This window comes from Marmota flaviventris, chromosome 20 (assembly GCF_047511675.1).
Source record: "Marmota flaviventris isolate mMarFla1 chromosome 20, mMarFla1.hap1, whole genome shotgun sequence".
Lineage (NCBI taxonomy): Eukaryota > Metazoa > Chordata > Mammalia > Rodentia > Sciuridae > Marmota > Marmota flaviventris.
Window position 1 is genome coordinate 10,397,332 of NC_092517.1, and position 964 is coordinate 10,398,295.

Sequence of the window (964 nt, forward strand, 5' to 3'; positions counted from 1 at the left end):
GCTGTCCATCAGCTACTGATCCTATTCTGAATGATCTTCCACCTGGATAGACAGATTCTTTATAATGAAGAAGCAACATGGGCTGGGGTTATGGCTCAGTGGTAGAGCGCTCGCCTTGCACGAGCGAGGTTCTGGGTTCAATCTTCAGCACCACATAAAATAAATAAGTGAAATAAAGATATTTTAAAAATTGTGTTTAAAAAAAGAAGTAACATATTAAAAAATATGGGGAAGGGGAATTATATTTGACATTAGAAGCTTTTTTGAGGTTATATATGTGTATTAAGTGGTTTTTTCCCCCTCTTTAAAATAGTTCCAGGTTTTCAAAAGGAGATTTTACTGTTAAAAATGTCCAATTCTGCCTAGTGTGGTGGCAGACACTTGTAATCCCAGTCTCTCAGGAGGCTGAGGCAGGAGGATTTCAAGTTCAAGGCCAGCCTCAGCAACTTAGCAAGGCTCTAATCAACTTAGCAAGACCCTGCCTCAAAATAAACATAAAAAAGAGAATGTAGCTCGGTGGTAAAATGCCCCTGGGTTCGATCCCCAATACCTCCCTCTACCCAAAACATCTCATTTTAGCTCTTATGTTTGTGTTTTTGCTTACCTGTGAATAAAGACTTATGGACACGTGCAAAAAAATAAATAAATAAATCCTATCTTGCAACCCAGAACTCATTGTTCAGTGAATTTTGATACATACAAGAAGTAATGTTATGAAAAAGAAGAAAAATGGGCAAGATCCTGGATTCAATCCCCAGCATCACAAAAAGAAAGAAAGAAAGGAAAGAAGAAGCCCCACTTTTTTCAAGGTCTCTTCAGGTCGGCATATTTAAAAAAAGACTTCAACTTGTCACTCAGCTCTCACTTCGCATGAATCATAACAGACTCTACATGGGGAAACAGCCTAGTTCTAGGAACTGGTAATAGAAGCTGAGGTTTGTCACCTTCCCAACCGCGTTTCAAA

The 964-nt window shown here is 38.8% G+C and overlaps 1 pseudogene; it reads left to right on the forward strand.

Annotated features, from left to right (window-relative positions):
* The first annotated feature begins 577 nt into the window (after positions 1-577).
* LOC114089988 (small nucleolar RNA SNORA40) lies at positions 578-713 on the forward strand (annotated as a pseudogene).
* Positions 714-964: the final 251 nt, after the last annotated feature.